The sequence below is a fragment of the Mauremys reevesii genome, linkage group 5 (assembly GCF_016161935.1).
Source record: "Mauremys reevesii isolate NIE-2019 linkage group 5, ASM1616193v1, whole genome shotgun sequence".
Lineage (NCBI taxonomy): Eukaryota > Metazoa > Chordata > Testudines > Geoemydidae > Mauremys > Mauremys reevesii.
In genome coordinates this window covers 107356114-107371128 of record NC_052627.1, presented here as the reverse complement: position 1 = coordinate 107371128, position 15015 = coordinate 107356114, and the positions used below count along the sequence as shown (strand labels likewise).

The following is a 15015-nucleotide window of genomic DNA, read 5'->3' as shown; positions in this document are numbered from 1 at the left end:
CCTCCATATAAGCCGTGGAATTTATGCACCCTGTAACTTTGTAAGAATTTCTTTAAATAATTTGGGGGGGGGGTGTGATTGCATAGTAAAAGACTGTAGCATACAGTTCACACAGCTTTCCCTTCTATCCCATGACTCCTTTCTTTGCCTAAGACCCTTTAGTGAGGAACCTTGTCATAGGCTTTCTGAAAATCCAGCTACACTATTTGGACTGGATCACCCTTGTCCACACGCTTCTTGACATCCTCAAAGAATTGTAATAGATGGGTGAGGCATGATTTCCTTTTACAAAAGCCATGTTGATTCTTCCCCAATATATTGTGTATTTCTAGATGTCTGAGAATTCTGTTCTTTAATATAGTTTGAACCAATTTGCCTGGTACTGAAGTTAGGCTTACTGGCCTGTAATTGCCAGAATCTCCTCTAGAGTCTTTTTTTAAAAATTGGTGTTACGTTGGCTATCTTCCAGTCATCTAGTACAGAGTCTGACTTAAGCAATAGGTTATATACCACAGTTAGTAGTTCAGCAATTTCATATATGAGTTTCTGCAAAACTGTTGGGTGAACACCCTCTGGTCCTAGTGACTTATTACCGTTTAACTTATGTATTTTTTTCCCACACCTCCTCTACCGGACACCTCAATCTCAGACAGTTCCTAAAAAGAATGACTTGGGTGTGAGGATAACCCCCATATCCTCTGCAGTGAAGACAGATGCAAAGAATTAATTTAGCTTCTCCACAATGGCCCGGTCTTCCCTGAGTGCTCCTTCAGTACCTCTGTCCAATAGTCCCACTAGACCCCATTGTTTGGTAGGCTTCCTGTTTCTGTTGTACTTAAAAAAACATTGTGTTTAGTTTTTGTGTCATTAGCTAGTTGCTTGTCAAAGTCATTCTTGGCCTGATTTAGTATATTTTTCACTTGACTTTCTACACTTGAATTTCCTAGATCAAGATTATAAATGTAGGGCATGGTGCAGTTTGTGCACCCCTCCCTGTGTACTTCAGAGCTCCATGAGAAATTGACTCTGCACCAGTTACATAAGTTGGCCTTAATGTTACAAAATTTGAGCAAAAGTTGTTATTTAATGCTTACTGTGGCAAACCTCCATAGACAACAAAGATTAAGGAAGAAGGATTGAAGCGTTTGACTCATTTCTAAATATTATTTTATATATATATATATATGAAATAATTATTTTTTCTTTAAAAAATAGTTATTGTATTCAGCATGTCATTGATCTCTTTAAATTCAAAATAGAAAGATGTGATTAAAAAGGAATACCCATATGCAAGCAGGACCCATTCACACCATTAAATATTAGCTTCATTCATGCAGACTGTAGTTTATGGATGGTACAAAGTTCTTGAGTGAAAATAATCTATGGTGGAAGCATCCATAAGAGAATCTTTAAAAATGCATCTGGTCCAAATAATGTAAACCTGTCAAAAAGCAGATCAAAGAAACTTTTATCAGCCATTGACAAGAATAGTCCATCATAACTCAAATTACATATACATACAGACTTTTTTTTCTCTCTTAAGCAAAAAATCAAGAAATGTGACCCTCATTGGAGGGTCTATATCAGATGAATGCTACTAAACTAGTTCTATAGAAAGAGTGTGAAGTATTCTTTGTAAGGTGAGACAACATGCATTATGATGTAGTGAAAACTGTGTATACACAACTAATCAGCCTTTCTTTCCAATGAACATTGATGTAGAGTAGTCTGGCATGATCATATCACAGCTAATGTTTTCCTTTTTTTAACCAAACTACTTAATCCCTGGTGCTTTCTGATTTCCTTCATAGACTCTATTTAATTTTCATGAGGTCACATGGCAGAAGAACAAATATTTAATGAGGGAAATGTCAGAAACAGAAATAGGCCAGAGATTTAAAAAAAAATGTATTACCAAACCTTTACATAAAAACAAAAGAAAAAAATCATGATTTTCTACCTAGTGTTCTCATTTGTCCTGTTTATTTAAACAGTAGAGGCAGTTTAGTGCTATGAGATTCAGGGTTGAAGCACACCAGATTCAGTAGAATCATAGATTCTAATCATGTATGGTTGTTTCAGTATTTTATCTTTCCAAGGTATATCATTTGAGAATATTACTAGTATATAGCCTAAAGAATTCTTGGTACTTTACAGACAAAATAGGCCAAACCCCTGCCCCCAAAGAACTTACCCTCTGAATGTAGGTATGATGCAACTAGTGAAAGAAGCAAACAGTAGGAAAGGGGGAACAACAGTTACACTAATAAAGTCACATGATTACAGTGGTTTGTTATGTGCGCTTTTTACATCAGTTTATAGCTAGATATACCCATAAACAACTTGGCAGGTTTTTGGTTTTTTTTAATTCAGACAGATAAAAGATATCTCACTGGTTAGGGCACTCACCTCGGGTGTACGAGACCCAGCTTCAGGTCTTTTCTCTGTCTGATTCGTAGTGGAGGTTTTTAACCTTGGTGTCCCACATTTTAGGTGAGTGCCCTAATCTTCAGGCTAAAGAATCAATCTTTCTCTGTCAGCCTCAGTCAGTGCCCAGGTTAGATGTGCTCTGGGGATAAATCAGGCTTGTATAGTGAAGGAAGTTTTTGACTATAGGACCCTGCCTTATTTGTTGCAGAAGTTGGAAGGTGTGTAGTGAATGAGGCAGATTGTTATGGGAAGAGAAAGGAGGGTCTCTTGTTTAAGGCAGTTGAATGCTGCCCTGAAGAACTGGATTCTATCCCTGTCTCTGCCACATAGTTCCTGTGTGATGCTGGGCAAGTCACTTAATCCAAACTTTTCAGTGGTGGTCACTAGTTGTGTGTTCCTCATTTTTTGGGTGCTTAGCTTGAGACCAAAGGGTCTGATATGCAGAAGCTCTAACCAGTCACAACCAGAGCTGTTGGGGATTTTTCAATGATTTTTTTCCCCCATAAAATGCCTGTTCATTGAAACCGAAACTGGTTGTGAGAATGGGTGAGTTTTGTTGAATTTCCCAATTGAAAATTTTTTGGAAAAAGTTTTAAATTGTCAAAATGGGACACTTTTACATTTTTATATAACAGGTTTCAGTTTTTCATTTCAAAAGGACTTTTTATTTTGAAATGTAACCTAATTTACACTAATAGAAGTTAAGAAAAGAAAAAAGGTCAAAATCAGAGCTAATTATCAAAACAAAATGTTTCAATTGACCCAAGCCAAATTATGTTTTGGTTTGTCAGTTCATGAAAACATTGAGATTTTGACTTTTTGTCCTGATACAAGACAGGAAATTTTTTCAAAATCTCAGAAATTCCCACAGGACATGAAAACCATTTCTCAACCATCCTTATGTACAACTGCAACTAAAGTCAATGGGAGCTGTGCCTGAATATATGAAGTGTTATATGATAAGTATAGTTACAGTTCAAGGCAAATACACTGTATTTCTCCCATGTGATCCACCCAGGGCACCTACTTAAAGGTTTCTGGCTCCTAGCCATCACCTCTCTTGAGCAGAGACCCACATCTCGTTCCCTCCAGCCTTGGATTTTTCCAGGCTTCACAGGTCTCTACCTGCACTGTGATATCCCCAGAGAGCCAGACTGCCCAAAAGGCACTTTGCTTTATCTCCAGAGGCTATGAACAGAATAATTGCCAGCAGTTACAAGTTATCACACAGCTTTTTATATGCAAGCATATTTATTCTTAAGATGAAAACATATTAAAAATAAAAGAACCTACCTGCATGCTAAAAAGCTTACCAGAGGTCACTTCAGCTCCAGCTTTGGGCTCAGGTAGGAATCAGTCTTTCAAAACCACAACTGGGTTTTCCCCATGGTTACAAGTTCATATTTGTCTCAGATTCAGAACCAGAACTGCCGTGAATAGTTGAGTCTTTCCTTTATACAGCTTGGCCCTTTGATTTGGCCTCATGTAACAAGTGATCAGCAAACAATGGCCCACTTCTGAGGATATAGCTTCAAAAGACTGGGGTTTTGCATAACCGAAGGTGGGGAATTGACATTCACCTGCCCCTAGATATTCCCCAGGAAACCCACTTAACTCTCTTTGTTCCACAAGTCCATTCTTGACTGGCACATTGTTCAGTATAGTCCTTTGAACCTCTAGGTCTCACATTTGTCACATCTCTCCCCTCGAGAGGTTATATACAATCCCAGCCCACAATAATACATAAACCAGAATGGAACTCAAAGATACTTCAACTTAATTCAATAAGATCTCCCAAGGAAATGGCAAGAAACTGCTATATCTGTCACAACTATATACCACGAATGTACTATATACTCTGAAAAATCAGGTACTGGGCATCTATATTTGGGGACCAAAAATTAATGGATATTATTCCCCTTAGTCTCTCTGTGCCTTAGCTTTCTATCTGCAAAATGGGATGATACCACCTCCTCACCTCACCAGGTTTTTGTGAAGATAAATTAACAATACAATGGCAATTATAAAAAGTTACACACACGAAGACTGGCTTGTTTTTCTAATCTCTATTCATAGCCACTTCAATTTAAAATAGTGTGCTCTCGTGTCAGAACTATATTTCTTCTCTCAGTATCATCTTCAGATATACACTTCTGGTCCAATGTAACTTTTGATATGTGAGGCTGGACACACAATAGATCTGGATTTTTCACTGAGAAAGCCATCCAGCTATGTTTGCAGCCATCCAGCTGCTTTGGCTTTTTTTTTTTAATGCAAGATCTATTATAATCTTTGAGAGTAAAGGAGGACATATGACATCTCTTCTATGCTGCTAGCCTGCTTTGGACGGTAGGCTGCATGGAAGAGGGTGCTGGAACTTATGTGTGGGTGTGCACCCAAGGCAGGTACTCTGTGTGGTACCCAGAGAAGGTCCTCATTCCTCAGGCAACCTGTTTCCACTTTGAATGTGTGGGTTTTTTTTATGGTACTTGAACTGACCACACCAAAACCACAACTTTAACAACTGTGGGTGCAACTTTTGAAACCACCCACCCACCCCAAAAAATCACAGTTTTCTTACAGCCTTATGTCTCCAGCCTTTTATTTTTTATTTTCACTTAGTTTCAGGGTTATTCTATTTTTCAAGTTTTCTAAAAGTTACTGGTGCAACCAGATTGGCCTTCTATTACTTTTGCAATTTTCTTTTATCAATAGGATAATTTTCTAATGTGCCTCAGATAGTTCTTCATCCAGAAACGCTCAGCTAGTCCAAATTCCTCTTTCTCCTTGGTCTTGCTACCCATGCTACCATCCCTATTAAGAGCCATTTTCTGCCTTCAAGTACATGCTATTTCTAGTTACAGCACTGACAGCCGTGTCAGTGCTTGCAAGGACAGAATCTGGCCCTCATTCCTAGTTGTGTAAATTCCCATCTTTTTTATGTCCATCATGGGTTTGAAATTGTATGAAAGAAAAAAGAAGGGAAAGTGCTACTTTTTGTCTAGTGGTAACAATAGCAAAAAATCTCACATTTTGTTTCACAAAGATGTTTTATTATTACATATCAACATAAATAATATTCATCACCCAGTACAAGTTCAAATCGTAGGAGTGATAATGTACCAACATTGTTTCTTGTTTTAGATATTGCAATAATGGAAACTTTTTGGATGGATATGTAATGTGTCTCAGAGTCCACTGGGAGATAGGAATAGATTTTGAGGTCCCTTTGTTGGAGTTAAGGTCTGAAAGTAAGAATTCCTGAAAAACTATGAAGACTGTCTTATATTTGTTTTACAGAGAAGCAATGTATTTTCAATAACTATACCACAGATGGGATACCGTCTGTTAGCATATGGCATTGACTCTTGAAGGAATGTGTTGGCTAATATATGTAGTTTTGGCCATTTAAATAAAACAATTAAAAAAAAGAGGATCCTGGGTCATACAATAGCTCACTAAGTGCCTTGAATCCTATACTGTAACTTCAAGGGGTTCCATTCAGGCAGAACAATCCACCTGCATGGATCACAATGCAGGATCAGGGACTAAAGGAGTAAAAGTTCCAGAAGGTGGTTTAAATATAGTGCCCATAGACTATATTTGGAAAAGAATGGCTTCTACTTACACCAATACTGGAATTTGAATTTGTTCAGATTTCTTGGGCAGAGTGGGGGTCGGGAAGGGGTGGGAAAAGTGTGCGTGTGTAAGTTTAGTTCATTTTTTGTCCAGAAAAGTATATTTGTGAATTGGGATAATTACTTCATTGGAGTAGCTATAATACTGTAAAGTGCTCTAAAACAATAATATACGAGGAAATATTGATCAGTGATGACTGCTATATCAGGGCATAGTCTAGTTAAGACATGTCTGTTTTGTTATTAATATAGGCCAACTTACACTCTGTTTCACATGTGTAACTCCATTTGTTAGTCTGATTCTCCGGTTCATTTCACTAGTTTATGTGGGTGTGACTCCACTGAAGTCAGACCTGCATAAACTCAGTGGCATTACACCAGCACAAAAATGGTGTAATGGAGCTGAGAATCAGATGTACAGGCAATGGGATTTCACCCGTGCAACTGAGAGTAGAATCTAGCCCAGGGATTGGCAACCTTTGGCACGCGGCCCGCCAGGGTAAGCACCCTGTAGGCCGGGCCAGTTTGTTTACCTGCCCCATCAGCAAGTTTGGGCGATCGCGGCTCCCACTGGCTGCGATTTGCCGCTCCAGGCCAATGGGGGCTGCGGGAAGTGGCGCAGGCCAAAGGATGTGCTGGCTGCCGCTTCCCGCAGCCCCCGTTGGCCTGGAGCGGCGAACCACAGCCAGTGGGAGCTGCGATAGGTCGAACCTGCTGACGCAGCAGATAAACAAAGTGGTCCGGCCCACCAGGGTGCTTACCCTGTGGGCCGCATGCCAGAGGATGCCGATCCCTGATCTAGCCCCTAAATTTTACACATCCTTTCTTTTTAGAAGTATGCAGACTGAGTAAATATGCAAGAGTATGGATATAGACTATATGTATTTCTACATGCCATGACCCAGAAAAGGGCATGTTCTCTAGGAAGAAAGGAATTTCATGGAACAATGGTGCATGCTCAGTAAATAAGATCTGTGTTCATTTTCAATGCTGGTTGCTGTCAGTTTCTGGCAAGAAAGGTACTATACAATGTCAGAATAACCAACACCTATGGGGCGTTATATGAGAAGACTGCATTAAATAAAAGGGTTGATGGTTTAGTTAAGCCTCTATTTTCCAAAGCAGGTAAGCCGCTTTTTTTCTGAAGACAGGAAATATAAATTATTTAGCTTGTGATTTCATCAGTTTTTAATGGCTGGGTTTTTTAAAGAAAGCTTATAGTGGTATATTATCCTTTCAATTGCACTTAGCAACATGACTGTGCCTTAATAAAGCTTTTTGCAGCTTAATTTTCCATTAGCTTCTGGGCAATGGATCTGAACTTCTGATTTGAGTATTTTAGAACTTTTTCTTGTCAGATCTCTTTTGGACTTAAAAGAAGCTTTAGGCTTTGTTTACGTTAGCACTTTTGCCTGTAAAACTTTTGTCGGTCAGGAGTGTGAAAAAAAGACATATGTTTCACCAACAAAAGCACTGGTGTGAGCAGTGCTATGTCGGTGGGAAAGCATCTCCCGCCAGCACAGAGCAGCTACACAGGAGATCTTACAGTGGCACAGCTGCAGCAGTATATTTGTGCCACTGTAAGGTCTGTGGTGTAGACATAGCCTTAGACTGATGAACTGACTTAAGACATATTGACACTACCACCTTGTGATGTGTGATTAGAGCTCAGGTAGACATAGCCAAGCTAGATCTAACTTTGCCATTTGGGGTACCAGAGCAGAAAAGCTACAGCAGTATCTTGCTGAATCAAGACTTCAGTCACACGTATGATTCTCCTTTTATTATGTCCTGCTGTATATATTTGTTTCTTTTGTTAATGTCCCTAAAAAAATGGTGGTTGTTTTTGGTACCATTTCATCTCTACAGCTTTCATTTCAAAATAACCATACTGCAATTTTAAATAGCAGATGTACTATATAAAAACAATAAATCATTCCTAACAGCCATTCTTCAATACTTCAGATCTGACCTAATATAAAGCCAGTTGAGAAAAGGGTAATTTTTGTAAAGGACCTCTGTTATTGCAGCTCATTATTTTAGAGTACTGGTATATTGGAAATACAAGGCAATGAAAATAAACCAAACCACTATACAATTAGTAATGCAGATGCTGAAGACAGTTTTATTCTCTGTTATTTCTACTACTCTGCTTTATTTCTTATGTATAAAACAGACTAATGGTGTAAATACATATAATTTTAATATCCTCTGTTAATAAAACCAATGGTTTGAAAGTGATGTTTAGATATGTTAGCTTACAAATGAGCATCAAATACGAATTCTGCTCTCATTTCAGACAGATGGGTAGTGCTGTGCTGCCAATATTCTACCAAGGGGCTTCCTCAAAAAAATGTCCCCTTTGGCCTGTGACAAAGCTAATGTGTATGTAATAAAGACAATGGGGCTAATGCTTTCCGAATGGAGGAGAGAGGGACTGAGAAATCTCTTTGCTTTCCTATTTAAACAAAAATAATCATAAACATAATCCCTTATTTGCAGCTTTTTAAAAGTGATGGCATGATAGAAGTCCCAAGGATCAAAGCAACACCAGCTGGCAAACAAGCTTGCAGTAAGCTGCACTCTGCAGGAAACATCTATATTTTTTTCCTGAAAAGTTATCCTAAGTATATTGATAGAACAACACAGTGCTCAGAAGTCTGCCTCTTTCCCACCCTGTCCCAACATACTTCCTATATTAGGGATGAAGAGGAGGAGGCAGCATTGTTGCCAGCTATGCCACTATGATGCTCATCCAAGACTCTCCTGTATAAAGGGAATCCCCAGCAGGGGACAGGTAGATAGTTTCCACTTCCTTTTCCCCTTCTGAGTATTGCAAAGAATCTATCCCTATGTATTTATGGCATCCCTCACAAGAATTAATCACACATGTGACTCGTTTAGCTCAATAACCTATCTCTGACAGTAGGCATTACCTGATACTTCAGAGAAAGGTGCAAGAACTCAATAACCTAATAAAATAAGTACAGAATAACCTGACTATATTATGATTTTCCTTCCAACCCAATTATTGGTTGGCTTATGCAGAAAAGCATGAGGATTTATCATCACATATATTACAAAAATATCACAACCATGGATACCTATAATTACCTATAATGCTATTCCTTTGAATCCTACTAAGCAGTTGATCCCAATGATATACTGTGGTAAAGAGTTCCACATGTTAATTATGTGCAGTATGAAAAAAAGTGCAAAATGCTTTTCAGAAAGGTACTGTACAATGGAGAGATTATACTTAAGAAATGCACATAGTGAACTCAGGTAGACAGAAAGGGGGAAATGATGCTCATATATGGAATAGAGGAATTGAAAAGAGAGGCAAAATATAATAATGATAAAGAGCTCAATGAGGGAGGACTCATTTTTCAGTTTTAGGTAGGAAAGATGATAAATTCTCATGTAAATATAATGTAGTAGCCATGTCATTATTACAGTACTACTAAAACATTGATATTCTATGTAAAGTGTCATTTTTACTTTTATCAAATAAGGGCAATTCTTTCAAAGCTGTTGTACCTCAAATTAGGTTGTGGGTTTATCTGACAGAATCTGAAAAACTGATTTGTTCTAAGAACAATTCATGGTAGCAAATTGCAATAACGGCTTAAGAAGCTGATGATATCTGATCATTGACCTTACTACTCCATTAAGTATCCTGTATTTGCCTTGATTGTTAAAATATAGTTGTTTGAACTTTCTATAACTTTTAAAATGAGGGAAACTAAAGACAAAAAAATTATTCAGATTATATTTTCTTAATGAAATTTTAAAATAACCTTTCAAATTTCATTTCTGCTCAGGGCTTCAACTAGCAAATTTTTATAGCAAATTCTAAGTCTGGGATGATAAGAAAAATTATGTAGAGCTTACTTGCTGGAACAAATCCACATAATGCCACATGAAAAACTGCAAGCCTGATTCTCTACTGCACCTGAGGCTGTTGGGGAGTAGATCATGGTTCCCTGTTTCCCAGCCACCTGACCTCAACTTTAACTTACGCCACTAACGTAAGGTCCCTCAGGCATCTATACCAGTGAAGAATAGGGCATAGCACAGTAGAATTCTGCCTTTGACAACCTAAATTTGCTAGATTGCTGGGTGAGGCAGCAACAGTCTGTCAGAACTACTAGGCAATGGAAGTGTTCTAAGCCAGGTTATGACCCTGAGCAGACTGAAAAGACTGCTTCCCTTAGGCACCTATACAGCTGCCTTGGGATCACCTGGGTGGGTCCTCACCTTGGATTGTCTGATCCCTGATTGAATGATGTGGGGCCTATCACAAGACCCACAGGTAATTGCCTCTGACTCATCACACTCTGGCTCAGGGATGACTCATAAGGCTTGTGCAGGCTCAGGCTCAGAGCTAACTCAGAGAAGACTCAACAAAGTCATCTCCTCTCCTCTAATTTCTCTTTCTCTGCCCTGTCCTCTCCCCCTCCCCATTATGGGTGAGAGGAGAGGGTTCCACTTGTTGTGGATTATGGGAGACAGTAGACCTAAATCCGCCCACAGCTAAAAGCCCTCCCCTTACCTGGTGGGGAGAGGCCAGTGAACCCAGGCCACAACTGAATACTCGGGACAACAAATGATAGAACAAGGATGTGAATGAAGGTCATAAGGTGAAAACCAGATACCTGGAAGGGGACACCAAGCCGAGAACCCCCAACAGCACCCATGGCTCCTCAAAGACATTCAACGAGTCAAAAAAACAGAAACTCTGCTCAGAGATGTGACCACACTAGGGGTCAGAAATAGGCTGGACTGTGGCAGAGCAATCCCATCCAACTTCCTCCTCCTGGTGTGATGGAGGGCCATATGGACCAGTACCAGGAGCAGATTGATGAGGAGGTCCCATGGCTTTGTGCGAACACAGATGGAGTGTGCTAGGATCAAGAGGTGCAGGGAAAAGTGCAGCCAGAACCTTATTGAAAGGCTCTGGAGGAGCCAGAAGAGAGACTGTAACCTAATGCACTCTACAAAGATGTGCACCAGGGTCTTCCTCTTGCCCCAAAAGGGATAGGTGGCGGAAGAGTTTGTGAACTGCTCCAGGTACATGCTCATGCTCACAGCACATGAAGGAACTACTAACTAATATCCCTCGTGGGCCATGGGAGCAGAGTGGATTACAGACTGGTTTACTGGGGTTGCTTGCCTACTTAGGTGGCAATAGGTCCCGTCACTTGTTGTTGGGACAGGACACAAGGGCAAGGAAGTGAATGGTGTGAAGCACAGATGCATGCAGATGTTGTCTGGGCACGGTGTGGAGGCGGACCAACTAGATGGCATTCAGCCGACTTCGATTACATGTTGGGAGTGGCCAGAGAGGCTGATGACGAGATCCAATGGGCAAGGGTGATAGGTGGGTGGGAAGCACCCTCCTGCAGGGCCTGCTCAAGGAAAGCAAGAGAAGCAGGAGGTAAGGCTGCCTTTAACTCCTAGAGCATACAATAGGGGACACATGGGGTGGACAGCCTGATGCACTGACTAAGTGCCATGGGGTCAATCTAGTCCCTCTGATCATAATCCAAGAGGTCTCCAACTCTGGTGGTACAGACAGGACCAATCTCCCACCACCTGCATACATAGATAGGGGTTGTGTAGCAGGGGTTCTGCCAGCAGGTCCTCCCCCTCGGTGGCTACTATGGACTTGATCGTGAAGACTAGCTTCCAGGTCCTGAGGAGGTCCTGGTAGAAGACCAGGGAGGAGACCTCTCAGGTGAAGGTACAAAAATTGTCAGTTGTATCAGAGCCCTTGGAGGTGGCAGAGGGAGATGTGCAGTGCACCAGAACACTCCATGCCAGACTACCTGCACTTTAAAGGAATTGCTGCAAGGCCTGAAGGAGGAAAGCATGGACCTGGCTGCAAATGCAGACCAAGCCCTGTCTCCCCTCCCCTTATGGGAAGGATGGGAGAGAGGAGAGGGTACCTGTGCAGGAGGCATTGTCATCAGTGGTGGAACTGACTCAAAGGGAAGCAGAGCTGTCTCAGTTTGTTGCAAAGCAGCCAAGGTGTCAGCAGATGCCATGTGGTGTGGGTGTTTGGGTGCCGTAACATTGAGGAGGTGGGAGATGGGGCTTGCTGGACAGGTGTTTTGCAGTAAGTGTTGAGTTTCTGAGAATCAGGCAGATTGTTGCATTTTTCAGGAAGTCTGGTAGGTTCATGTCTCTGAGATATGTGTTGAAAATTTCCATTCGCTTACTGTTACAGCATCAGGGTAGCAGCACCTTTAACCCCCACCTCTTCACAGTCTACACAAGAAATGAACTCTCAGGTTGCAGGCCTTCAGCCATCACCTTCCTCTGGGCAGGGATCCTCCTTCTTGAGCAGAGGTTTAGGCTTGTAGCCACCTTACACTTCACTGTTGATTCCCTCAGCCAGTCTGACTAAAGTCCAGCCCCTACATTTTGTTTCTCTCCAAGGGCTATGACCAGTGTATGACAGAAGTTACCAGTAACCAAATAGCTCTTTCAAAGAGAGTACATTTAGTTTAGTATAAAAACTTTACAGAGAAAAGATATAAAAGAGTCTAAATACATATTTAAGCTTACCAGTGTCCCCCATCAGTCCTGTGGAGACCCTGGCAGGTTCCAGTCCTCCACACTCCTCTGAAGGGTTTGTTTTCCCCTTGGAGAAAAGGTCATGTCCATTTGTTGAATTAAAATGAAGCCCTCTCCATCAGTTCAAGTTCAGCTTTTATACCCCAAAAGCCTTTGTTCTCAGGCCTCCTGAAACAGGTAAAACCAGTCACTGCCACTTTCCCCAGGGCTGTGCATAACCAGCTTTGGGATTTTGCATTAATCACTCCCTAGTGATTCCAGGTTCCACAGAAAACTCACTCAATGAGCCAGGAACACACAAGTATTTATAGCACTTATTGATACAAAGGTCCATGAACATTCTAGGCAGGGGTGAAAGTAATGTACATTCCTTATCGCAAGCAATCCACCTCTCCTACACACTTAACTTCATGGATCCCTTTGCATGACTTTGATGTAGAAATTAAAGCTACTACTACCAATCCTATCTCTAATAAAACTTTAATATTGGAATAAAAGCCTGTAAAGTGAAAACTCAGTCTGTCATGTTTCTCTCCTCTCTCCTCCTCCAGCCACGCTGTGGAAGGCAGCTAGGCTCGGCGCTTCACCCCCACCTTGCACTCCAGCTTGTGGCGGGGAGGAGGGGGACTGGCTGACAGAGAAGCCCCGGGGGCGCTTGCATAACAGCTTAAACTCAGCTCCATCTGAAGTTCCACCCTCAGGTTTAGGGGCCATTTCTAGCATCCTTATTTATTTCACAGTTGTTGGTGTGATGAAGGGGCAGTTTTTTTCTGCCGTAGATCCAATACACAAATACAATCGGAGTTCAAGTCTATCCCTCCCCATCAGAGGATGCATGTGATGCCCAAATTGCTTGCAGATCCTTGTTGAAATGTTACTTTAAAAAAAATGGAGAACGTGGTGGGAAGATGTGTCATGATGATCGGGGCTTATTTTTGGCAAAGGGATTTTGCTAAAGCAAGGAAAGAATCACAGGGAAAGCAATTAGCCTGATAGACAAAACCACAAAGGGGAAAACTGAATATTTAGGGAAATTATTGTGCCACCTTTGAAAGAAAAAATAGTTTCCATTCCACCCTATTTATATATTGAATTAGAAACCTGAAATGTTGTTAGGACATACAGGCGTGATCTCAGATCTTTCTGTTTTGTTTCAGTGTCCTGTGGAGGCTGAAGCTGACAAAATTTTCTGTAAGTAACTTGCATATTTCATAAAGGCTATTCTAGTTGTCCTTCATTCACTTCTCCTTCACCCTATTACTAGCCACCCATTGGTGCCCCCTGTGCCCTTTTATGCACCTGGGAAATTAAACAATCCTTGAGATCTGTTAATTTGCTAGGAAATAGGGAGGGTCTAGGAGGGGCAGTGGCGGGCATGGCACGGCGCAGCCCCTTGCATCCCGCCCCCTGGCTGGCTGGCTGTGGTTTTTGCCTCAGTTACTTACTCCTTGGCAGACCCAGCCCAGCACCAGGTGCTGCAACAACTGCTGGCCCTCTGCAGGCAGCAGCCGGTGAGGACTAGTTGCTGCATCACAATGCAGCTGCTGCCAACCAGCAGTGACCCCAGCAACCTGGTCTTGCTGGCTGCTGCCTGTTTAAACTGAGTTTAAGCTGTTATGCAGCCAATCCTGCAGGTTGAACTGCGGAAGGAACATTAGCTGAGTTTGCAGCCAAAAGAGGTGAAAGTAAGCCGGTACTGAATGCTTCAGCCACTTCCTTACTGGTATGCTGCTGCACTTTTTTTTACCAGTACACCATACCAGCTTACTTTCACCCCTGATTCTAGTGCCCATATCATCTCGCCCATCTCAATATAATTTTCACGCCATCAAGGGTTTGCTCAAACATACATATAACATTCATAATGTAAATACAATAGTCTCAAGAGACATATGTGTTGTCCGAAGAAGTGGGTATTCACCCACGAAAGCTCATGCTGCAAAACGTCTGTTAGTCTATAAGGTGCCACAGGATTCTTTGTTGCTTTTACAGATCCAGACTAACACGGCTACCCCTCTGATACTTGTCATAACTGTCACACTCATTTTAGGATAAATGCTTCAAAGCATCCCAAACACTTACTTTAAACACTTACTTCCATAAGGACCCAATTTTTAAAGGTATTCAGGTGCCTAAAGATGCAGATAGGTGTTTTTTAAAATTCCACTAGGCACCTATCAGCATTTATGTCTGGCCCTAAGTGACTTTACAAAATCTAGCCCTAAGTAGCTTGTAAAGTACATGGCTGGGTTTTTATACTAATTCTTCTAAAACAGGGTCCTCTCTTACCCAGTATGCAGTTATCTGCACCAATCTGACCCAACTATAATCTTTAATGTTGGGAGAGAAAATCTTCCCTAGACGA

General features: G+C 41.2%; 1 long non-coding RNA gene across 1 annotated transcript in view; it reads right to left on the bottom strand.

Annotated features, from left to right (window-relative positions):
* Positions 1 to 14162, bottom strand: part of LOC120406839 — a 101748-nt gene extending 87586 nt beyond the window's left edge. The window contains exons 1-2 of the long non-coding RNA XR_005599623.1: positions 14096 to 14162; positions 12642 to 12818 (exon numbers count right to left, since the gene is read on the bottom strand). This is a non-coding gene — a long non-coding RNA (uncharacterized LOC120406839). The remainder of the gene's footprint in view (positions 1 to 12641; positions 12819 to 14095) is intronic.
* Positions 14163 to 15015: the final 853 nt, after the last annotated feature.